Here is a 26,107-nt window from a genome sequence, read left to right as displayed (position 1 = left end):
ACAGGGAAGAGCAGTAAGGTAGAGGAAGCTAAGACTGCTTCTTTCAGTGATAAATTCCTTTTCACAGAATAATCTGTACATGTCTTCTTAAAGTAGCTATTTTCACCAAAGAGAAAACCATGCATTTTCAAATTTCAAACATGTTCATTTTTACCTATGTAACTGTATATGGTTTGACAGTGACGTCACCCTTGTGAGCAAGTCCCCTGTCTTCTAAGGAGTTAGGCCTGTGCTGGGTCGAGACTGTGGCTCCTGTTTGGGAAGATAACTGAACAGATTCCTCAGGTCCTGTACCCTGTAGAGCTCTGAGGTAGGTGTCAGGAACTGGCACAGGGAGCCCGGGGACTTGGGCAGGGCCAGCCAGATGGCGATGTGACTTCCAGGCCCCGAGACCAGCTGCAGCAAGCTTGGCGAGGCCTCTGAGCGGGGCAGGGCAGGAGACCACAGCTGGTCAGGAAGCACTGGCCACGTAGGAGTGCCTGGTGCCAGCCAAGGTCCCCCACTCAGAACTGGACTGGGGGCCGCTCCTGGCCAGCGCTCTGTTTTGGAGGCAGTAGCTAACTACTGGCCGCTTGTTTTTAAAATAATTAGTTGATGGATTGAATAGTGCTTTGCAAAATTTGGTTTTGTGTGGATGGGCTGGATTTTCCTCACACGCAAAGGAAATTTTCTGGGAGAAAAATCTCCAGAATGGGTAGCTCTCGGTGTATGAGGTTGACAGGCCAAGGAGAAAAATTAATTATTATAGAGCTTTGTTGCTTGGGAGTTGGCATCCTGCTGGCATCGCTGCAGACAGGTGCCTGAACTTTTTCTACAATAACACCATATTAATTTGAAATCCAAAGAACAAAAAGAAAAGTTCTCCATCCCCTACTGGATTTTGCATTTACCAGGTTCAGCTTATCTCAGCACTTTCATTAAACAGTAATAAAAGGCATCTTGTTGGGGTTGGGGACTAGCAGTGGCTTTGAAATAGTCACTATTTTTAATTAACCAACACTGAAATCGGGTTTTACTGTAATTTGGTATGATTTAATTAACTTCGTGTCAGGCCTTAAACCTCCTTAAAACCAAAAAGCCCTTGGTCAGAGGCTCAGGTTAGGTGTTTCCCATAGCAGTGGGGCCTCTCAGAAGGCTGGTCTTGTTCTGCCTTCTGGACAGCAGTGGGGACCCCACTTCTGCTCAGCAGTTTATGGAGTAACCTGTTTTTCTTTTTTTATTTGCCGTTGCTGCCAACTCAACGTGCCCGAAGGCTTGTCGCCTTCTTTTTGCCCTGGGTCCCCACCACACGTCGTCCATCCACAGCCTCCCAGGCTTGGAACCACCCTTAACAAGGCTTCTCCTTTTCCCTCAGACTGTACCAAATCCTGTACCAGCTTCCTTTTTTTAAAAAAATTATTTATTAGTTATTTATTGGCTACACCGGGTCTTTGTTGCCGCACATGGGCTTTTTCTGGTAGTGGTGAGCAGGGGCTACTCTTCCTTGTGGGGCTTGGGCCTCTCAATGCGGTGGCTTCTTTCATTGTAGAGCACAGTCTCTAGAGTGCAGGCTCACTAGTTGTGGTCCACAGGCTTAGCTGCCCCGGGGCATGTGAGATCCTCCCAGACCAGGGATCGAACCTGTATCTCCCGCATTGCAGGGCAGATTCTTAACCACTGGACCTCCAGGCAAGCCAGCCATCTTCCTTCTCAAAGCCTGTCCACCTCTGGCCGTTCCCATCCATGGTCCTCGGCTCCCTGCCCTTCTTCTTAACCTGCTCAATCCATTCCCTTTTCAAATGACCCTCTCATTCTTCTGTGACAACCCTCCTACAGCCCCCCAGCTCTCACTGAGAATTGTCCTTGCTCTGCTGAGCTCCAGAAATTGATGGGGGGATCTTGAGGTAAGAATGAGGGGGCAGAGGGGACCTGGACAAGTCATTTGTTCTCCCCACCTCTGCTCTGACCAGAGTGGCCCGGCTTTCTCCTTGAATTCATGCATGAAGCTTCTGGGTAATATTTGATGTGGCAACAAAAGGTGTCTGTTGGTAAAAATAAAAACCACTGATCTGTGCAATAGGACCGCACCCTCCAGCTTCACAGTTATGACCCAGAAACAGGGAACAAAGGCGCTTCTCTGTTTTCCTTTGTTCCTCACTCTCTTCAACCCATTCACCCCATGGGGCTTTGGAGCATCTTATCATTTCCCACCTTTATGCCTGAAATAAAAAGGCCCCTCTTCTCTAGTTCCCAGTTATTATTATTGTTTTTTTAGATTTTAAAAATGTAGATCATTTTTAAAGCCTTTATTGAATTTGTTACAATATTGTTTCTGTTTTATATTTGTTTTTTAAATAATTTTTTGGAAGCATGTAATATGAGATCTTAGCCCTCCCACCAGGGATAGAATACACACCCTGTGCATTGTAAGGTGAAGTCTTAACCACTGGATTCCAATTCCCAGTTATTGAAGGCCTACCTGCCCTGATGTGACTGTGTGTGCCCTGACCATTTGGGCTGGAAGGCTCTCTCTCACTGTGCACCCCTGTTCCTCTCTCTGGCCACGGCTGGATGGACCAGGGGACCCTTCATTGCCTTCTATGGCCTGGCGCAGAAACCCATGCACACTGGAGAATCTGAGCTGGAGGATGGAGACTGAGCTATTAGGTGCCCGTGGCTGATGCCACACGGAGGGACCACATGGCATCAGGAGCATCTTGTCAATCAGAATTGGGAGGTGGGGGTGCAGGCTGTGGGCAAACGGAGCAAGGTAGTCAGCAGAGGCAGGAGAGAGAGGAGGATGGATGGATGAGAGTGGCTAGAGAGAGGCACCAATTCTTGTCCTCATCTGTGAGACCCTCGGGGAGGTCTTGTAGCAACCTGCCCTTTACTGGCGTCCACTTGCAGGGGCCTCTGCTCCTGCCCACAGAAAAGCTAGCTCACATCCCCTGGACTGGACATGGAGTGCCTCAGGGCAGACCTTCATCTCATTCAGCTTTTATCCCCTGAAGCCCACACCACAGCAGCGTGTCAGAGAGTGTGCGTGTAGGAACCAGAGCCATTTGCCTGCCTTGGAAACCCGTATGTTTGCGCTTTAATGCTGAGTGCGTGCAACCCAAACCTGGGTAGGGAGTGATTCCGAACCATGGGTACTGAACACCCACCAGGAGCATTCTCAAGGATGTAGAGAAAGCAGAACCCTCATATGCTGCTGGCGGGAGTGTAAGGTGGTGCAGCTGCTGTGGGAAACAGCCTGGCAGTTCCTCAAAAGGTTAGACGTAGAGTCATTCTATGATCCAGCAATTCCGCTCCTAGGTCTGTGCCCAAGAAAAATAAAAACACACTTCCACCCAAAAACTTGCACATGGATGCCAAAGCACCATTATTCCTAATAGCCAAAAATCAGGAAACCACCCGAATATCCCCATCAGCTGATGAATGAATAAACAAAATGTGGTTTTTCCATACAACGGTTTATTACTTGAGAATAAAAAGAGATGAAGTACTGAGGCATACTATAACATGGGTGGACCTTGAAAACCCTGAGCTAAGTGAATACGCTTAGCTTCCATGTGCTTCCATGTGGTCATGGAATACCACACAGGAATCCATTTATATGAAATGTCCAGAATAGGAAAATCCATAGAGATCTATAGAAAATATATGAGTGGTTGACAGGACCTGGGCAGAAGGGAAAATGGCAAGTGACTGCTAATGGGAGTAGACTTTTGGGGGAAGGTGATGAAAATGTTCTGAAATTAGACAGTGATGATGTTTGCTTAATCTTGTGACTATACTAGAAGCCCGCTGAATTGTACACTTTAAAATGGTGGATTTTATAGGGTGTGAATTATATCTCAATTTTTAAAAATGGGCACCCATAATGATTGAATATCTAAACAGTAAGCAGCAGTGATGTCTAATATGGTAAAAAGAGAGGCAACCAGATATTATGAGCTTCCTTTGAAAGAAATTTCATCACCTATGAAGGAGCTTTGCCAAAGGGAAAAAAATGGTGAACCTGAGTCCAGGCAAGCCCATACCTCCAACACAAATTTACAGAAAACAGAGAGGCAGAGAAACATGTAAAATGACATCATGGGGAAGTAGTCCAGACTTCAGGAAACCGAACTAGAAAAATGACTCAGTTACTTCAACAAACAAACTCCAAAAGAAAAAGAGAACCCACAAATTAAAAGGGAACAGCCAATTGCTACATGTGAAAGTTACCTGATTCTGAGTCAAATGACCTGTTTTAAAAAATTAGGGCATTTGACACTTTGGAAATGTGAAGACCGACTAGATATTTGATAATATTGATGCAACATTGTTAATTATTTTCAGATTTCCGCCCCCGCCAGCTTTATTGATATATAATTAGTGTATAACATTGTATAAGTTGTTACATTGGCGTGTAACATTGTGTGAGTTTAAGATGTGCACTCTTGGCTTAATACACTTACATATTGCACTATGATTACCGCCATAGTTTTTTAGCTAACACCTCCATCACGTCATGTGACTGCCATTATCTACTCTCTTAGCAGCTTTCAAGTATATAGGACAGTACTGTTTTCTGTAGTGACAACATGGTGCATTAGATTCCCAGAACTTACATTCTAACTGGAAGTTTTTACTCTTTGACCAGCATCTCCCCATCCCCACTGCCTCCATCCCATAGTAACCACCATTCTACTCTGTTTCTACAAGTTTGGCCTTTTTAGCATCCACATATAAAAGAAATCCTATAGTATTTCTCTTTCTGTGTCTGACTTACTTCACTTAGCATAAGGCTTTAGGTTTCATCCCTTTTGTCCTAAATGGCAAGATTTCCTTCTTCTTATGGCCGACAATATTCCATTGCATGAATGTACCACATCTTCTTTATTCATTCATCAACAAATACTTCCTTAGGTTGTTTCCATGTCTTAGCTATTCTGAGTAATGCCAAACACGGAAGTGTAGATATCTCTGAGATTTTCATTCCCTTTGCATATTAAGCCAGAAGTGGGACTGCTCCATCATATGGTGGTTCTATTTTGAACCTTTTGAGCAACCTCCATACTGTCTTCCACAGTGGCTACACCAATTTACATTCTCACCAACAGTGCACAAGTTCTTTTTTCCACACCTTCTCTAACACTTACGCTCTTGCCTTTTTGACAAAAGCCAATCTGACTGTCATAGGATGATATCTTTTTGTAGTTTTGACTTGCATTTCTCTAAAAATTAGAAGTGTTGAGCATCTTTTCATGTACCTGTTGGTATTTGCATATCTTCTTTGGAAAACTGTCTATTTAAATCCTCTGCAATTTAAAAAATCATATTGTTCTTTGGGTATTGAGTTGTATGAGTTATATGATCTATCCATATTTTGGATATTAACCCATTATCTGATATATGATTTATAAACACTTTCTCCCATTCCTCAGGCTGTCTTTCATTCTGTTGATAGTTTCTTTTGCTGATTAGAACTTTTTAGTTTGATGGAATCCCATGTATTGATGTTGGTTTTTGTTGTTTGTACTTTTGATGTTATATACAAAAAATTGTTGCTAAGAGACGTGTCAAGAAGCTTTCTCCCTCCATTTTCTTCTAGCAGTTTCACAGTTTCAGGTCTTACATTTAAGTCTGTAACCTATTTTAATTGAAGAAATTCTCATTTCCCCATTGCGTATTCTTGGCTGCCTTGTCAAATATCAGTTTACTATATGTGTATGAGTTTATTTCCAGGCTCTTGATTCTGTTCCATTGGTCTATGTGTCTATTTTTATGCCAGTATCATACTGCTCTGATTAATATAGCTTTGTAATATAATTTGAAATCAGGAGGTTTGGTATCTCTAGCTTTGTTCTTCTTGGTCAGAATTGATTTTTATAATCCTATGCAATTTTAGGATTTTTAAACATTTTTGTGAAAAATTGTCATTTGAATTTTGATATAGATTGCAGTGAATCTTTTCAGATTTGATAATAGTATTTTAGGTTTTGTGTGTGTGGTCAGTTCTTGTTTCTTTGAAGAATCCTTATCTTTTAGAATTACTGAGATATTTATAAAAAATGATACTTGGGATTTATTACCAAATAATTAAGAGGGAGGGAAATAAGGGGAGGTATTGATAAAATAGGATTGGCCATAAGTAGACATTATCGAAACTGGGTGACAGGCGTATGAGTGCTCATTATATGTTGCTACTTTTGGAAATTTTGTTCACAAAATTTGAAAAATCTTGAAAATTTCCGTATTTCCATGTTAATGTATCATTTAGAAGGAAAGAAGAAGAATTGAAAGAGAAGAGTTGTGGCAAAGCAGCTGCTGTGGTGGGGTGCCAGGGCAGACGTTTGTCAGCCGCGGACTGCCAGGCTCGCTTTGTCTGGTCTCTGACAGTACCCTCCCTCTCTCCCTGCCCCCACGGGCCCTTTCCCAGGAGGGGGCTCTCTCAGTGGCCATGCCCTTCTGGACCTGTGGACTCCCATGGACCAAGGTAGGATGAGCACATGTGACCACGTGAGGCTACCACTGTTACGGAACAATGGATGAGTTTACAGCGTGGCCCTCCCGTAATCAGAGCACTTTCGAAAGCAAAGAGTTGAGACGTGTGAGGAGAAAAAGGGGGAAACTTCTTGACCAGGAACCTACTGCAGTTTAGGGAAGGCAGAAGTGTTTTTGGGTCAAAGGTTGGGGAAAATTCTGGTCTAAGGAGTGACTTGAGCTAGAGCGACAGATAGATCTTTGAGTTCATTTCTTTATGAAAATTAAAAAGCCCTGCAGGCAGACATGCTTCTTCCTTGCTCAAAGATGCACTTTAGAAATGGCTGGAGGCTCAGTGGAAGATCAGTGGCAGGCTGGCTGTTTCAGGAGAAAGAACACATTTCCCACAGAAGCAATGCTACATGTGGTGCTGGGTTTCTAAGCTCTCCATCAATCTTTAAAATTGTATATGATCTTTGAAAATTGTGAATCACTAAGGAATTTCTTGGTGGTCCAATAGCTGAGGCTCGGTGCTTCCATTGCAGGGGGCACAGGTTCAATCCCTGGCCAAGGAACTGGGATCCTGCATGCCTCAAGGTGTGGTCCCCCCCAAAATTGTGAATCACTGTACTGTGCACCTGAAATGTATATACTATTATAAATCAGTTGTACCTCAATAAGAAAAAGAGAAGAAATCTGAAAGACTAGACACTTATCCAGCTGAAAGACACCACTGACTCTTAGGTACAACCCTAGTGCCATGCTGCAGATTTGACATTCACTGGGGCACTTACCGCAGTGACTCACGTGCATGCGTGTCTGTGCGTGCTAAGCTGCTTCAGTTGTGTCTGACTCTTTGCCACGCTATGGACTGTAGCCCTCTAAGCCCCTCTGTTCATGGGATTTCCCAGGTAAGAATACTGGAGTGGGTTGCCATTTTCTCCTCCAGGGGATCTTCCTGACCCAGGGATCAAAACTATGTCTCTTATATCTCCTGCATTTGAAGGCAGGTTCTTTGGCACTGGCACAACCTGGGAAGCCCCCATAGATCAACTATACCTCAATTTTAAAAAAGACAAGAAATCTGAAAGACTAGACATTTATCCTTAAAATAATGGATTTATGTTACCTCTTTACCATATGTTGAATGCGAGTTTGTAAGGAAAAGCTATTCAATTATTTAACAAAAAGAAGTTACAATTATTTAGTTCCATCTGAGAGTTATTTGTGAAACTTCAATGAAATCATCTTATCAACTGAAGGAAAATTAAGTTTTTCCTTATTGAAAAAAATTGACTTCAAATAAAGAAGAAAGTTTACGCAGCCAGTTTAAATGCTGAGCATTTGCACCTGAAAAAACAAAGACAATTTTCAAGCTTTGGGAAGTTACAGAACGCCTGTGTTACATGTCGGGCTAGCAGAGATGTGTGCCCGGTAGCCCTCAGGGACTGTCAGTGAGATTCAGAGGAGGGAGAGAGTCCTTCCAGTTAGGAAGCCAGGGTAGCAGTGAGATTTGAGCTGGGCTTAGAGTGGTGGATACATTTCAGGGGTGGAGCAATCCCTCTGACCTCCTTCCTCATATTTGTTTTAAATTATTTATTTATTTTTGGCTGTGCTGGGTCTTCGTTGCGGTGCAAGGGGCTTTCTCTAGTTGCAGAGGACAGGCTCTAGGGCGTGTGGGGTCAGTAGTTGTAGCGCATGGGTTTAGTTGCCCTGCAGCACATGGAATCTGCCCAGACCAGGGATCAAACCAATGTCCCCAGCATTGCAAAGTGAGTTCTTAACTACTGGACCACCAGGAAAGCCACCTTCCTCATCTTTGTTAAGGATAATTCTGAAGTGTGCTTTGGGGCAATTCCCACATTAGCCTGAATCAGGCCCAGGGATGAAGCCTGATTACGAGGAAGTGCCAGGACTAAGGCCAGATCCATCAGAGGCAGACAGAAACGTGCTCAGAAGGTGCTGAATGACAGCCCTGCCTCCAGGCCTTCAGGGTGCCTCCAGCTGATCGTCATGGCCCCATGCTCCTCCTCCGTCAGATTCCAGTCTGCAGTTCCTGACCTGGTTTCTCACTTCCGCTTCTGTCAAAACTGCAGGGTCAGATTGGCTCTTATCTTTGTTTTTGTTATGATGTTCCAAATACAGCCTTCCTCAAGTGATCTTTTCCACCAGGCCCATAACTTCTTCCTGAAACTAGCATCCAGAATACAAATACCAGATCCATCAAGCAGGTTCAAAAAATAGGTCTCGGATGGCTTCCTTATTTCGGGAAGCATTGGATTAATTATTTCCACTCAGGAAAATATTACGCTGGAGTCCATTCCTGCTTCTAGTCCCCAAGTGAACTCCAGGAAGAAACAAATGAAAAGCAGTTTTAGTGTGTGTAAATCAAAGGAGGAAAGGGCCTTGTTTTCCCTCACGTGAAACTTTAATAAGGAGGATAGACTCTCTTGAATTCCTCCTTTCCACTCCCGTAGCATCTAGGAACTCATCTCTCATTTGTTTCTCAGCCATCTGAGCCAACTGTCCATATCAGTTATCTATTGCAACAGTAATGCTGTGTGAATCTCCCAGTTTTAGTAGCTTCAAACAACAACCCGTTTCTTATTACTGATGTGTCTGTAGGTTAGATGGGGGATTCTGATGACTTAGGCCAGTCTTGTCTGAACTCAGCTGGGCTTACTGTAGAGGCAGCTGGTGGCTGATGGGATGAATCGGTTCTCCTCTGCAGACTAGCCTGGGCTTATTCGCTCTTCCTGTAGCAGTCTTGCACCCATGGCTGAGGCAAGGGATCCTCAGAAAAGAGCAGAAGCATTCCAGATCACCAGAGTCCTGGACTTGAAATGGCACATCACACTTCTGCTCCGTTCTGCTGGCCAAAGCAAATCACAAGGTCAGCTCCGATTCCAGCTGGGTGAGAACACACTCTGCCTCTTAATGGGAGGAGTCGTGAAGTCAGTAGGCAGGGGGATTGCTACAGGGGGGTCATTAACTGTGCCCATGAATGCCAGAAATCTGTCAGAACTGCCAACATGATTTTTCTTTTAGCTGTGGACTTAGTCCAACTTCATACATTAATGAAACATTCAGATTCTACTTCCAAATTCCTAATTCCTAGGGAACTGGGAAAGCAGAACACGCCAGCCTTCTGTAACCCTTCTTCAAGTGACAAACATTTCCAGAGCACCCACCGTGCCAGCCCCTTGCTCAGTAGGTCCTGGGGGATACAGGGAAATGGCCGTGCTCTGTAGCCCAGGTGCTCAGCCCAGAACAGGGAGGGGAGGCGCCACTGAGCGCCTATGGGAATTCCTGGGGGTAGTGCTATTTGGTCTCAAGTTACAGTTTTACAAAAAGAGAAGGAAGTGGGGGGGGGCATGTATCCCAGAGATCTTGAGGCTGTAAAGATGGTCCTGTTTTCAGGAAAGAGAGCTGCTTGTAGGGAAGGGCAGACATGGGTTGTGAAGGATACATGAAGCCACTGCAGGGCTTGAGATGAACTCCTGTGCCTGGGTTTGCTTTTGGAAATATCTCTGGGGCAGCAGGGGGCTTCCTAGCTGGCATTAGTGGTAAAGAACACGCCTGCCAATGACGCAGGTTCGATCCCTGGGTCAGGAAGATCCCCTGGAGGAGGAAGTGGCAACCCATCCTAGTACTCTTGCCTGGAAAATTCTATGGGCAGAGGAGCCTGGAGGACTGCAGTCTGTGGAATCGCAAAAGAGTTGGGCGCAACTGAGCTGCTGAGCCATGGGACAGCAGAAAGGTGGAGTGACAGCGGAAGACAGGGAGACTGGCTGGGGGACTATTTCCATTCCAAGACTGTCCTTCCAAGTTGACGTTTCTCTGAGGCCCACCTGCCAGCTGATCTGCAGAGCCTCTCCGCTACAGCTCAGAAGCACTTAAGCCTGTGTGCGGTGGGGGCAGGGCCAGGAGGCTTTGCCCTTCTCTGCTCTTGGCTGACTTCGTAACAGGTTAGCCTTTAAACTTCTGGCTTGTTCCAGACACCGTGCCTCGGGCCCTGGGAGAGAGCTTACCCTCCCTGACCCTACATAACATCTCCAGTTTCTGGGAAATGCAGCCTGTGCATGATCAGGTGAGAGAGGTGCATACAAATCCTCCACGTCTCAAGCCTCCCTTCTCTCCGCTGATCCTACTAGAGCTCCATCCTGGGAGAACTGCGGGGGCGGTTTTCCTCTGCTGACACCTAGTTCAGTTTCTGAGCTTTCAGAGCCCCTGCCCATTTCCCACCACAAGCGGGTTTTCACAGATCTCCTGGGGAGTGTGGCGGGCAGAAGAGTGGCCCCAAGATGTCCATGTCCTGCCCTGATCCCTGATGTATCGGGGGCAGGAGGCCTGATGGTTACAGGTCTCACTGGACCCGCGAGGCCCTCGAGCGCAGGCTCTTGGGAGCAAGGGCTTCTGGGTCACACCTGGATCGTGGGAACATGTGACATCAGTCAGCCAACAAATGAGACTCATCTGAAGTGACTACTGATGGCTGAAAGGGTGCCCGGGAGACAGGTGGTGGGACTGCAGCCCAGGGTGTAAGGGGGAAGGGTCAAGAAGCCTGTCTTTGGTGCTGGCACCTGGGCAGGAAGGGGACCCCAGCAGATGCCGCAGCACTGAGGTGGTTACTGCTACCCACAGCCCCCCCACCCCCACCCCCATGACAGTCATTCACGGCAGGCTCCACGTGGCTTCCCTGCCTCAGGCAGAGATGCAAGCTCAGCCAGGGTAGGGCGGACTTGGCTGGTGTGTGCTCAGCGAGCATGTGGGAGCCAGTTCCTGCTGGTGCCCCTCACTCCTTCAGTGAGCAGGAATCCCGTCACACAATGGCCTATCTCCCCTCAGTAAAACCCCCCACAGCTAGCTGTTCACATTCTGAAGAGAGAAACATTCCATTCTCAAAGAAAAGAGAAATATCCCTTCTTCCACAGAGCTGCTAAGAGCCAGATGCTAACTAGGTGTCACTTGAAATCCCTAGGCACCAGTTCCCATAGCAACCCCAGGGCACTATCATAGCCTGCCCTTGATACAGATGGCTTTAGCAAGGGGTTTTGAAAGAATCAAATATTTTAGACATGAGTTTTAACCCAGTTTTTAGGTAGACATCAAGGGGTTCCTTACCTCAAGTAATTTGATGAGAAAGTCACTGGTTGGTTCAGTCCATGAAAACAGCTACTCTGGTGCAATGATCAGTGGCTGGGAGCAGGAGGCAGTCGGTGTAAAGGCACTCAGACTGCATCCTGTGATGAAGGGAGCCTCTGAGACTTAGCACCATGTTTGAAATCCTTGGATGGCCTTCTGCGCACAGTGCTGTTTGGAAATGATGCCAGGAAAAAGAGGAGCCATAGGTGCGTAATGAAGACAGCACTGGGGTGAGCCCTCTACCAGCCTGCATTACTCAGCAAACCCACGTCTGCACTCAGCCGCTCGGTTCGGCCACATCAGCGCCCTCTGATGAGGACAGCCCTCTCCTCCGCCCTCTCTTGGGCACTGCAGTGGGTGAGTTAAGATTCTCCCCAGGCCTTCTTCTCCGAGAACAGGTTGTCTTGACCCTTGGCGTGGATTCTCCAGGCTTCTTAGAGAAACAGGCTGGGATTTCAGGATTGAGAAAGGGAAAGAACAGATAAGCCGGGACTAGCTTGTGGTGCCAGAAGAGAGAGAAGTGCTGGGAACATGATGACATATCCAAAGATCACAGGAGCCAACTTGAAAGGACTCTCGACAGCCAGAACTGGGGAGTCTGAGCAACAGAGTAAATAAGGATAACAGTGGATCATGACCTCTAGAGTCAAATGAGTGTATTTTGCCAATTGAAAGAAGCCAGATTCCCCAAAACTACATATTGCATGAATCCACTTACATGACATCATGGAACAGGCAAAATCATAGGGATGGAAAACACATCAGTATTTGCCAGAAATAGGGGTTGATCATGAAAGGACAGCATGAGGGAATTTCGGAGGGTGATGACACTGTTTCATGGCTGTGATGGTCGACATATGAGGCTATACGTTTGTGAAAACCCACAGAACTGCAAACCTCAAAGAGTGAATTTTACTGTGTGTAAATTAAAAACATAAATAACTGGGATGATGTGTGTTTTCCTGAATAGGAGGTTCAGTTCCGTTCAGTCGCTCAGTCATGTCCGACTCTTTGTGACCCCATGAATTGCAGCACACCAGGCCTCCCTGTGCATCACCAACTCCCGGAGTTCACTCAAACTCATGTCCATTGAGTCGGTGATGCCATCCAGCCATCTCATCCTCGGTCGTCCCCTTCTCCTCCTGCCCCCAATCCCTCCCAGCATCAGTCTTTTCCAATGAGTCAACTCTTCGCATGAGGTGGCCAAAGTATTGGAGTTTCAGCTTTACCATCAGTCCTTCCAAAGAACACCCAGGACTGATCTCGTTTAGAATGGACTGGTTGGATCTCCTTGCAGTCCAAGAGACTCTCAAGAGTCTTCTCCAACACCACAGTTGAAAAGCATCAATTCTTCGGCACTCAGCTTTCTTCACAGTCCAACTTTCACATCCATACATGACCACTGGAAAAACCATAGCCTTGACTAGGTGGACCTTTGTTGGCAAAGTAATGTCTCTGCTCTTTAATATGCTATCCAGGTTGGTCATAACTTTCCTTCCAAGGAGTAAGTGTCTTTTAATTTCATGGCTGCAGTCACCATCTGCAGTGATTTTGGAGCCCAAAAATACAGTCTGACACTGTTTCCACTGTTTCCCCATCTAATCATCTATTTCCCATGAAGTGATGGGACCAGATGCCATGATCTTCGTTTTCTGAATGTTGAGCTTTAAGCCAACTTTTTCACTCTCCTCTTTCATTTTCATCAAGAGGCTTTTAGTTCCTCTTCACTTTCTGCCATAAGGGTGGTGTCATCTGCATATCTGAGGTTATTGATATTTCTCCCAACAATCTTGATTCCAGCTTGTGCTTCCAGCCCAGCATTTCTCATGATGTACTCTGCATAGAAGTTAAATAAGCAGGGTGACAATATACAGCCTTGATGTACTTCTTTTCCTATTTGGAACCAGTCTGTTGGAATAGGAGGTAGGATGCTGCAAATGAACCTAACCATGATACAGATGTATAATGTGACCCCACTGAAGGGAGCAGAGAAGAAAAGAACCAACCTGAGTGCCTTGGGAAAAGAGGGGTTCTGACTTACTGCCATCAGGTAAGCATCTGAAGGTAAAAAGAATGCACGCAAACACTGTATTTCTAGTGTTTGTACCTTGTGTGCATGTGCTAAGTTACTCCAGCCGAGTCTGACTCTCTGCGACTCTATGGACTGCAGCCTGCTAGGCTCCTCTGTCCATGGGACTCTCCAGGAAAGACGACTGGAGTGGGTTGGCTGGCACTCCTCCAGGGTATCTCCCTAGTGGGTTCTTTACCACTAGCGCCACCTGGGATATATTTTTCACAGCAGGATGTGTTAGTAATTCTGAAACTACCTTAGGTGTAGACTGTGTGTGCTAATTCACTAAGTTGTATCCAACTCTTTTGTGACCCCATGAACTGTAGCCCACCAGGCTCCTTTGTCCAAGGGATTCTCCTGGCAAGAATACTGGAATGGGTTGCCATTTCCTCCTCCAGAAGATCTTCCTGACCCAGGGATCTAATTCGCGTCTCCTGCATTGGCGAGCAGATTCTTTACTACAAGCCCACCTGGGAAGACCTGAACAGCTAAGTAAATGCATTATAGATAATGAGAGCCAGGTTTCTCACTGACAGAGAAGGAAATTACAGGTAAGAAAAGGGGGAGGCTGGACTGAACCCTGTGGTATTGGATTGGAATCTGAGTTATCAGTGTGAATGTATTACACATACATGTGTGTCATATATATAATATACATCATATGTGTAGAGACAGGTAGGCAGATACTGGAATACGGATGTGTGTGGCTGTGTGGGTTAATAGACAGTATGTTCTGGTCTCTCAGAGGGCCTAGAAGCATGACACCAGTGAGAATAAGTTCACCTGGTGCTCAGATCTTCATTTCTAAGTGGAGCCAGGTGTTTTGTAGGTGTGGTTGATTCCTGGTCTTGGGCAGGGAAACTGTAAGAAGACCCTAGAGTATCTTGCGTTCAGGCTCAGTCACTCAGCTGTATCCCACTCTTTTACGACCCATGGAGTAGTCCCCCAGGCTCCTCTGGTTGTGGGATTTCCAGGCAAGAATACTGTAGTGGGTTGTCATTTCCTTCTCCAGTGGATCTTCCCAATCTAGGGATCAAATCCACATGTCTTGCGTCTCCTGCATTGGTAGCTGGAGTCTTTACCACTGTGCCTCCTGTGACAGAAAGTAAGTAAATGCTCAAAAAGGGTCAGGAACACGTTAAAAGGGAACAGAGGACAGCCTGAAGGAGCTCCCAATGACCAAGGCAGAAACAATTAGAGTAACAAAATAATGATAACACTGGAGTATAAGCCATAGAATGAAATAAATATATGTGAGTTCATACTCATAAGCAAATAAGCAAACGGACGAGAAACAACTCTTCTGTTGAGAAAGTTTTAATTCTTACGATAATTAATAATAAGAGAATAGCATAATAACAATAATTATTATTATTTAATGAGGTGCATATAAAATCATTAGACAGATACATTAGTAAAAGTTTAGTGTAGGCACGATTCATAGAAATTAAAATTGGTGGACAAAATTTGAAGGGAAACAACAGGTTATCTGCATAGCCTCGAAGTAGCTCCTATAAGTTATTTATTAACTACAAAAAGAAAAATAGTAACTTTAGAGTAAAAAAGCCCAGCAGGCACCACCTTAACCAAATGGTCAGGGTTAATATCACTAGGAATAAGACATGGAAATATCATAACCCCCTGACATGATGCAGTGAGGGCCCATTTCCTTTGTATTGTTGTTGGTAAAAATGGATAACTTCAGTCTAACCACGAGAAAACATGAGATAAACCCCAAAGGGGGACATTCTACACAATAACTGACTAGTATTATTCAAAAGTCTCAAGATTATAAGACAAGGAAAGATTGAGGATCCATCCAAGACTGGAAAAGACCAAGGAGAAAAATGCAGTGTGACTTCCTGAAGGATCCTTAAGAGGAAAAAGGACAGTGGATAACTAGCAACAATTCATGAAAATGTAATAATGTCTGTAGACTATAGTGGTATTGTATCCATGTTAATTATCTGATTTTCATAGATGTATCGTAGGTGAAGTGAGATGCTAACATTTGAGAGATTTGGGTAAGGAATTTTGGAAATTTTTCTCCCAACCCCCAGCTTTATTGTTACAATTGACTTATTGTGTCTGTTTAATGATTGCAGCCATGAAATTAAAAGATGCTTACTCCTTGGAAGGAAAGTTATAACCAACCTGGATAGCATATTCAAAAGCAGAGACATTACATTGCCAACAAAGGTCCGTCTAGTCAAGGCTATGGTCTTTCCAGTGGTCATGTATGGATGTGAGAGTTGGACTGTGAAGAAAGCTGAGTGCCAAGGAATTGATGCTTTTCAACTGTGGTGTTGGAGAAGACTCTTGAGAGTCCCTTGAACAGCAAGGAGATCCAACCAGTCCATTCTAAAGGAGGTCAGTCCTGGGTGTTCTTTGGAAGGACTGATGGTAAAGCTGAAACTCCAATACTTTGGCCACCTCATGCGAAGAGTTGACTCATTGGAAAAGACTCTGATGCTGGGAGGGATTGGGGGCAGGAGGAGAAGGGGACGACAGAGGATGAGATGGCTGGATGGCATCACCAACTCAATGGACATGAGTTTGAGTGAACTCCGGGAGTTGGTGATGCACAGGGAGGCCTGGCATGCTGCAATTCATGGGGTCGCAAAGAGTCAGACATGACTGAGTGACTGAACTGAACTGAACTGAAGGTGTACCCTGTGATGATTTGATTCACTTATATATCACAAAATGATTACCACAATAGGGTGGGTAATCCATCACCTCGCATAATTATGCTTTTTTTTGGCTGGGACTTATCTACTCTCTTGCAACTTTCAAGTAAATAATACAGTATTGATAACTATGGTCTTCCTGATAGCTCAGTTGGTAAAGAATCTGCTTGCAATGCAGGAGACCCCACTTCAATTCCTGAGTCAGGAAGATCTGCTGGAGAAGGGACAGGCTATCCACTCCAGTATTCTTGCGCTTCCCTTGAGGCTCAGCTGATAAAGATTCTTCCCGCAGTGTGGGAGATCTGGGTTTGATCCCTGGGTTGGGAAGGTCCCCTGGAGAAGGGAAAGGCTACCCACTCCAGTATTCTGGCCTGGAGAATTCCATGGACTGTATAGTCCATGGGCTCGCAAAGAGTTGGACACAATTGAGCGACTTTCAAAAAAAAATTAATAACGATAGTCATTATGTTGTTCATCTTAGACCCCCAGAACTGACTTTCTAACTGGAAATTTATAGCCTTCAACTGACATCTCCCTTTCCCCCCAGTGCCCAGCCCCTAGCAGCCACCATACTACCTTCTGTTTCTATGACTTTGGTTTGTTAAGATTATAGATATAAGGGAAAGTTATAGTATTTCTCTTTCTCTGTCTGACATTTCACTTCACATATTCCCCTCAAGGTCCACTCATGTTATGGCAAAGGGCAAGATTTCCTTTGTTCTCATGACTGAATGATATTTCATCATGTGTGTATATACACAAAAATATGTATATATACCCACAAACACACACACCATATCTTCTTCATCCTTTCATCCATCAACAGACCCTTAAGTTGTTTTCCTGTCTTGGTGATTGTAAATAATACTGCTATGAATGTGGGAGTTCAAATATTTCTTTGAGATCCTGATTTCATTTCCTTTAGATATATACCTAGAAGTGGAATTGCTGGATCATATGGTAGTTCTACTTATAACTTTTTGAGGCTTCACTAGTTTCCATTCCCACCAACAGTGCACAAATATTTCCTTTTCCCTAAATCCTCCCATTTCACACACTAGTAAAGTAATGCTCAAAATTCTCCAAGCCAGGCTTCAGCAATACATGAACCGTGAACTTCCAGATGTTCAAGCTGGTTTAGAAAAGGCAGAGGAACCAGAGATCAAATTGCCAACATTCGCTGGATCATGGAAAAAGCAAGAGAGTTCCAGAAAAACATCTATTTCTGCTTTATTGACTATGCCAAAGCCTTTGACTGTGTGGATCACAATAAACTGTGGAAAATTCTGAAAGAGATGGGAATACCAGGCCACCTGACCTGCCTCTTGAGAAACCTATATGCAGGTCAGGAAGCAACAGTTAGAACTGGACATGGAACAACAGACTGGTTCCAAATAGGAAAAGGAGTATGTCAAGGCTGTATATTGTCACCCTGCTTATTTAACTTCTATGCAGAGTACATCATGAGAAACGCTGGGCTGGAAGAAACACAAGCTGGAATCAAGATTGCCAGGAGAAATATCAATAACTTCAGATATGCAGATGACACCACCCTTATGGCAGAAAGTGAAGAGGAACTAAAAAGCCTCTTGATGAAAATGAAAGAGGAAAGTGAAAAAGTTGGCTTAAAGCTCAACATTCAGAAAACGAAGATCATGGCATCCGGTCCCATCACTTCATGGGAAATAGATGGGGAAACAGTAGAAACAGTGTCAGACTTTATTTTGGGGGGCTCCAAAATCACGGCAGATGGTGACTGCAGCCATGAAATTAAAAGATGCTTACTCCTTGGAAGGAAAGTTATGACCAACCTGGATAGCATATTAAAGAGCAGAGACATTACTTTGCCAACAAAGGTCCATCTGGTCAAGGCTATGGTTTTTCCAGTGGTCATGTATGGATGTGAGAGTTGGACTGTGAAGAAAGCTGAGTGCCGAAGAATTGATGCGTTTCAACTGTGGTGTTGGAGAGGACTCTTGAGAGTCCCTTGGACTGCAAGGAGATCCAACCAGCCCATTCTAAACGAGATCTGTCCTGGGTGTTTATTGGAAGGACTGATGGTAAAGCTGAAACTCCAATACTTTGGCCACCTCATGCGAAGAGTTGACTCATTGGAAAAGACTCTGATGCTGGTAGCCACTGTGGGCAGGAGGAGAAGGGGACGACCGAGGATGAGATGGCTGGATGGCATCACCAACTCAATGGACATGAGTTTGAGTGAACTCCAGGAGTTGGTGATGCACAGGGAGGCCTGGCGTGCTGCGATTCATGGGGTCGCAAAGAGTCAGACATGACTGAGCAACTGAACTGAACTGAACTGAAATCCTCTCCAAATCTTTTCTTTTTGAGTATAACCATTCTAACAGGCATGAGATGATATCTCATAGTTGTTTTGTTTTTAAATGCTTATTTATTTATCTGGCTGAACTGAAATCCTCTCCAAATCTTTTCTTTTGGAGTATAACCATTCTAACAGGCATGAGATGATATCTCATAGTTGTTGTTTTTTTAAATGCTTATTTATTTATCTGGCTGCTCAGGTGCAGCACATGGGATATACACTGTCATGAAGGATCATGTGAACTCTCTAATTGTGGTGTGGGGCTTAGTTGCCCTGTGGCATGTGGGATCTAGCTCCCTAACCAGGGATCAAACCCACATCTCCTGAATTGCAAGGTGGATTCTCAACCAGGGACGTTCCTCATACTTCAAAAAAGTTTTTTGTTTTTTATTGAAGTATAGTCGATTTACAACATTGTACCAATCTCTGCTGTACAACATAGTGACTGACTATACACATATAGACGTTCTTTTTTAAAATATCCTTTTCCATTATGTTTTATTACAGAATACTGAATATAGTTCCCTCTGCTATACAGTGAAGTGAAGTCAAGTCAAGTCACTCAGTCGTGCCCGACTCTTTGCGACCCCACGGATAGTAGCCTGAACCAAGCTCCTCCGTCCATGGGATTTTCAAGGCAAGAGTACTGCCATTTCCTTCTCCAGGGAATTTTCCCAACCCAGGGATTGAACCCAGGTCTCTCACATTGTAGACAGACGCTTTACCGTCTGAGCCACCAGGGAGGTAGAACCTCGTTTATCCATCCTATATACAATAGTTTGCATCTTCTATCCCCAACCTCCCACTCCATCCCCTCCCTACCCGCTCCCACTTGGCAACTGCAATCTGCTCTCTGTGTCTGTGAGTCTGCTTCTGTTTTGTAGATAGGTTCGTTTTCGCCGATGTTAGATTCCGCACATAAGTGGCATCATATGGTATTTGTTTTTCTGGCGGACTTCACCTTAGTATGATAATCTTTAGTTGCACCCATGTTGCTGGAAATGGCATTATTTCGTTCTTTTTTTATGGCTGAGGAGTATTGCATTGTATATATGTGAGGGCTTTCCTGGTGGCTCAGATGGTAAAGAATCTGCCTGATTGTCTGACTGACTGACTTCATTTAGTGTGATAATCTCCAGTTGCATCCATGTTGCTGCAAATGGCATTATTTCATTCTTCTTTACAATTGAGTAGTATTACATCGTATATATGTACCTCCTCTTTTTTATCCATTAATCTGTCAGTTGACATTTAGATTGTTTCTGGGTTTTGACTATTGTGAATAGCGCTGCTATGAACACACGTGCATGCTTGCTAAGTCGCTTCAGTCTTGTCCAACTCTTTGTGACGCTATGGACTATAGCCAGCCAGGCTCCTCTGTCCATGGTTTTCTCCAGACAAGAATACTGGAGTGGGTTGCCATGCCCTCCTCTGGGGATATTCTTGACCCAAGGATCGACCTGCACTTCTTACATCTCCTGCATTAGAGGGCAGGTTCTTTGCCAATGGCGCCTCCTGGGAAGCCCGCTGTGAATGCAGGGGTAACGTTTTGGGTTACAGTTTCGTCCGAGTCTGTGATCAAGAGTGGGACTGCTGGATCACATGCTAATTCTGTGTTCAGTTTTCTGAGGAACAGCCACACTGTTTTCTGTATCTCACTGTAGCTTTGAATTGGATCTTTCTGAATATTAGTCATGTTGAGTAACTTTTTCTGTATCTGATGGCCATTTTTATGTCTTCTTTGGGAAAATGCCTGTTCAGGTCCCCTGCCCATTTTTAATTGAATTGTTTGGTTTTTGTTATTGAGTTGCATGAGTTTTCAATATATTTTGGACATTAGCCCCTTATCTGATACATGGCTTACTAACATTTTCTCTCATTCTGTAAGTTGGCTTTTCACTGTATTGATAGTTTCTTTTACTAGTTGGAAGTTTTTAGTTCGAAACAGCTCACTTATTGATTTTTGCCTTTGTTACTTGTGATTTTGTTGTCATACCCCCAAAAACATAATTGCTAAGACCTATCTTAAGGAGATTTTCACCTATGTTTTGTTCTAGGACTCTCAGGTTTCAGGTCTTACTTTTAAGTATTTAATCCATTTTGACTTGATTTTTGTGAGTCATGCAGGGTAGGAGTTCAATTTCATTTTTCTGCCTGTGATTATCTAGTTTTCCTAACACTATTTATTGAAGACACTATCTTTTCCCTGTTGAGTATTCTTGGTTTTCTTGTCAAATATTACATATTGTATATTTGAAAGTTTACTACTGGGTCACAATTCTGTTGCATTGGTCTATGAGTTTGTTTTCATGCCACTGTTTTGGTTAATACAGTTTTCTAAAATAGTATGAAATGGGGGAGTGTGGTGCCTCCAGCTTCTTTCAGAATGGCTATTCAGAGTCTTTTGTTTCCATACTAACTGTAGGGTTGGTTTTTGTATTTCTGTAAAAAATGCCATTGAAATTTTGATAGAGATTACATTGAATCCATGTATACCTTTGGGAAACATGGACATTTTAATTTTAATTCTTCTGATCCATGAACCAGAGCTATCTTTCCATTTATGTGTGTCTTCATTAATTTCTTTTTTCAAACTCTTACAGTTTTTAGGGAAAAGATCTTTCACCTTCTTGGTTAAAGTTTTTCCTAAGCATGTTATTCTTTTCTGTTGCTATTATAAATGCTTTTTCTGTATTTTCCAGGTATTTCATCACTAGTGTATAGAAACAGAACTGATTTCTGTATGTTGGTTTTGAATCCTGAAACTTTACTGAGTTCGATGATTAGTTCAACTCTTTTCTGGGTAGATTCTTTAGGATTTTCTATATATAAGTTCATGTCATCTATAAGCAGAGACAGTTCTACATCTTTCTTTCCAACATGAATGCTTTTTTATTTCTTTTTCTTGCCTAATTGCTCTCACTAGGACTTTTAGTAGTATGTTGAATAGGAGTGGTGAGAGTGGCCACCCTTGTCTTGTTCCTAATATTAGAGGAAAAGCTTTCAGTCTTCTACTATTGAGTATGATGTTAGCTGTGGGCTTTACACATAGTTTAGCACATACCTGACCTTGTGCGCTAAGTCACTTCAGTTGTGTCCAGCTCTTTGTGACCCCATGGACTGTAGCCCGCCAGGCTTCTCTGTCCATGGGATTCTGCAGGCAAGAATACTGGAGCGGGTTGCCATTCCCTTCTCCAGGGGATCTTCTGACCCAGGAATTGAACCTGCATCTCTTACATCTCCTGTATTGGCAGGTGGGTTCTTTACCGTTAGCACCACCCTTAGCTCCCTATGAGTTCTCAGTAGCAACTGTTATAGTTACAAGTTTCCATTCCATTTGGGGGTTTTGTCTTTCATTTATTTATTTATTTTTTTTGTAGTAAAAGAGAATGTTTCAGTCTGAACTCATTCAGCTGTCTTGACCTGGAAGGTCTGAGTTACTTTTATCATGGAAAAGAAAATACATTGTAATATAGACATTATGTATAAGACAGGCTAGTGCTATAGACATATGGTATATCACAGAGATTAAACTCACAGCCTCTGGAGTCGGTCTGACCTACTTTGGGATCCTAGCCCAGCCACTTGCTAGCTGTGCAATCTTGAATAAATTACCCTAAACTGTGCATTCCACTTTCCTCCTTGCCCAAGGAGTATAACAATATTGTCTGGGTTATTGTTAAGACTGAATGAAATAATGAATGTAAAGCCCTGGACAGTGCCTGACACAGCGAAGCTCCACCCCCTGCACCTCCCAGGTCTTTACCTATTGGAACAGAAAGCAGAATCAGGCAGAGAAGACGGAACTGGCATTTTTATTATTGGTGGAGTTGCTGGAGAATAGGAATATTAGGTAATAGATATCCTTCCAGAAAATGATGCCTTGTGCCATCATCAATCCCATCTCAACAAATTGTGTTATAATATCCAGGTCTATGTACAGATTGTATTATGTATCTTAATACTGCTTTGTTGAGTCCCTTCCGATAGTTCAACTGAATAGCAAACAATTTTAAAATATGTTGGTAACTTTTGGAGGGTTCATAAGATGAGTTCTGGGTGTGGGTGCTTTGAATGGCAGGGATCAGGTATAAGACTGGAGGAAAGCATGAGTAGTTGGGTCTTGAACAAGGTGCTAAATGTTATAAAAGATTCTGTGGTTCCTTTTTCTTGGTATAATTAGCCTGTAATATTTTATAAAATAAAGTTCAAGTTTCCTACATTTCTCAGGTGCTTTCACAAGCTCACAAGGTCTTGTGAATTTGCACCGATGCTCATATTGTACATTTCCATCAGCCAGATACAAATAACCAGAAAACTGTTTTTTAATGTAAATATAATCTCTTCCTTTTTTCATATGTATGTACATACACACTCACACACACACATAAAACCACAAACACAATGCTTTTGCGTTTTTTTCCTCTTGCAACCTGGACCCATGTGCTCTTTATTCTTTTTTAAAAAATTGTAATAAAATCCACAAAACAGAATTCACATACACTATTTTTAAGTACATAGTTCAGTAACATCATACTCATTTACACTGTTGTACTGTCACCATTGTACTGCACCATCCACCTGCAGAAAATTTTCACCAAAACACAATGTTTGAAAACTGTCAATTTTATTAAGTACCTTTCCTTCAAATTGTAACAGCTAAAGAAAGAAATGGAGACTTCGGCAACATTGGCACTCAATGCTACTGTATTTCAGAAGCAATAAAGTATCCTTTTTTGAAAAATCTCTTCCCATTTTATCATTCCTTGCAAAGTCCATAGTAATGTTGCTTTATGAAAACAAAATTTAAAACAGAAAATGAATGCCTTGTGCCCTGCCGATAATATAACAACCAAAGTGTTTAACAAGGTAACTAATTTATAGCCCTCCAGGCTGGTTAAAAGGACAGCCTTCCTGTTGTGCTCTATCTTTTGGACAGGTATGTAATTAAGATAGATGGTGTGTGATCCTAAGAGCTCCCTGACTGGAGAATATTCTGGCCAAATTCAGTTTGTTACATTACACAGTTCTTTTTTATGTCCCTTAATGTCATACTTAGCGGTCTACAAAATATCAAGTGTAGGTCACTTCCTTCCTAAAATGTTTTCAACCTTTGTTGCATCCATTAAGGAAGTTATAATTCTAAGGTGTCCGAATTTTAGTGCTGACTGGAGAGATCTTTTTCTGATATTAAGTGTGAGTATGAAAGCAATGAAATGATCTGTGAGAGTCATCTTTCACTTCTGTATTTTCTAAGAGTTTTATAATTCCAGGAAAATATCCAGGACATCTTGTTAGAGCAGTGTCCTAAATTCCATCCTTCTTCGTGGGGCTTAACAATGTTCTAAACTATTTTTATTCATTTATTTGGCTGCATCAGTTCTTAGTTGTGGCATGCGGGATCTAGTTCCCAGACCAGGAATCGAACCCAGGCCCCCTCCATTGGGTGCTCAGAGTTTTAGCCACTGGACCACTAGGGAAGTCCCTAGATTATTTTACAGTGGGAGTGGAGCACTCAGGATAAAGAGAAGGGGAATGCACAAAGTCTCTGGCAAGAGTGGGTATCCCCCTCCTGGGGGGTCACCAGGCAGAGGGCTGACTGAAGGGATGGCAGCTTCACCCCCACCCAGAGGGCAGGGCAGCCGCCAAGGCCGGGAGGCAGGCTGGCTTGGAGGCTACCTGGCTCCGTGGTGCTCCCTCAAGTCCCCAGTAGTGACCCTTACATTCTTTTTTTTTTCTTATTTCTCTTTGAATGGTTTCTGCACCCCGCTCCTGCTAAGTCTCCCCTCCTCCCCGCCCCCACCCCCCCTCCAGCTAATCTAGAATATGTTTTCTAGTGTCCCAGAACAAATCCCATACATAAGCTCCATATTTCTGCACCTTTTGGTATAGGCCCAGAGACTCCCAGTCCAAAGGCCTTTCAACTCCCCCACTCTGAGATTCTTTTCTTTTCTGCCTTCCAACCTGTCACATCCTATCCTGAAGACAGCAGGCAAACAGCAGCTTAAAAAGGAGTTGTTGTTCAGTTGCTAAGTCGTGTCCAATTCTTTACAACCCCATGAACTGCAGCAGGCCATACTTCCCTGTCCTTCACTATCCCCCAGAGTTTGCTCAACTCATGTCCACTGAGTTGGTGATGCCATTCAACCATCTCATCCTCTGTCACCCTCTTCTCCTCCTGTCCTCGATCTTTCCCAGCATCTGGTCTTTTCCAATGGTTTGGCTCTTTGCATTAGGTGGCCAAAGTATTGGAGAGGGAGAGCTACAAAGAATAGAAGAGGGAGTGGGTATGTGGGGCTAATATTTCAAATACATTGTCCCACTGATAGAAATAAAATATAACTCAGTTATCTGCTTGGAAAATTGATGTGTAAAACCGTGGCCCATCTTCAGCCTCAAGGGACAGTCTCTTAGTTTAAAAAAAAAAAAAAAAAAGCAATGGAGAATTTGCCATTGAGAAACTTAAGGTCCTGTGAGGAAAATATTATTAGAACGAGGATTATAGTCCTGTCTGCACATTGGAATTACCTGGGAGATTTTTTTTTTTTAATGCCACAAATAGGGAGTCTTGACCTGCCCCTGGAGACTTCAATTAAATTGGCCTGGAGTATAGCTCCATGCAAAGTTCTTTAAAGTTTTTCCCAGGTATTCAGCATAGGGCAGAAACTCTCAGGATACAAACAGGGCCACCACAGTGTCTGAACGCATGATACTTTCAGGGCTCTACAAAAATGTTTAATTTCTTTTACAGTTAGGAAAAAAAAGTAAACTTTAAGGTGGAAGAAAATGTGTTACTATATAATATCAAAATAATTTTCTTGACACCAATGTCTTCATAAAATAAAATTTTATACATACTATTTATATATAAAATCACGGCTTTCTAGCTGGTGCAGTGGTAAAGAATCTGCCTGCCAATGCAGGAGACAAGGGTTCGATCCCTGGGTTGGGAAGATGCCTTGGATAAAGAAATGGCAACCCACTCCAGTATTGTTGTCAGGAAAATTCCATGGACAGAGGAGCCTGGCAGGCTCCTGTCCTTATGGTCACAAAGAGTTGGACATGACTGAGTGACTGAGCACAGCATATATATAAAATTATATATAAACAACATATAATATATAAAGGCCCATGAAAGTCAAATGTAGCCATGTATTAAAAGGACCAGCATAAGGGTACATCTTTGACTCTCCCTAAATATAGCTGTTCAGTTGACATTAAGAGAGCACACTGAAATACATCAGTGATGTCTGCACTTTGTATGGGTAATAATGATGCCTGTATTTCCCTTTGTCATGCTCGCTCCCTAGAGATGATTCAGGGGGTCTCCATCCTATTTCCACCAGCTACTTGTAAATTTTCCTGTGTTGCCAGTGACAGTCTGAAAGGCATTCTTAAGTGTCTTCTCTT

This window comes from Ovis canadensis, chromosome 7 (assembly GCF_042477335.2).
Source record: "Ovis canadensis isolate MfBH-ARS-UI-01 breed Bighorn chromosome 7, ARS-UI_OviCan_v2, whole genome shotgun sequence".
Lineage (NCBI taxonomy): Eukaryota > Metazoa > Chordata > Mammalia > Artiodactyla > Bovidae > Ovis > Ovis canadensis.
This window is presented reverse-complemented; position numbering follows the sequence as displayed.